The following is a 441-nucleotide window of genomic DNA, read 5'->3' as shown; positions in this document are numbered from 1 at the left end:
CCCCCTCCCCGAAAACCCAGCCACATGCGCCACGGTGGGACCCCACTCTCCATCCCTATGGGGGATGCCCATAGGGATTCCGCCCTGTGGGCACCCCCAGCACCCAGAGCACCTTGATCTGCTGCTGCCAGCTGGTCCTTGGGGAGCCACCACCACCCCCCAGATTTAATGTATACCAGCGCAACCGGGAAAGACAAACAGCCGGTAAACGATTAACCCAGCAAACGGCCCACTCCAAGGTCCCGCCGCCCAGCACCCTGCGTGGCCCCGCAGTGTGCCAGGACATAGCGACCCTGGTCTGCAGTTTTGGGTCCTCAGGGTGGGCCTGCCATCCTGCCACCCGCTGAGCAAGGATGGACACGGTGCCACTGTCCGGTGTGTCAGGATGACAGGGGGGCACTGGGGGCGTGAGGGTGGCAGGGGGGGCACCGGGGGCAGCGG

Source organism: Charadrius vociferus, unplaced genomic scaffold (assembly GCF_000708025.1).
Source record: "Charadrius vociferus isolate BGI_N301 unplaced genomic scaffold, ASM70802v2 scaffold472, whole genome shotgun sequence".
Classification (NCBI taxonomy): Eukaryota; Metazoa; Chordata; class Aves; order Charadriiformes; family Charadriidae; genus Charadrius; species Charadrius vociferus.
Note: the sequence above shows the minus strand (reverse complement) of the source record.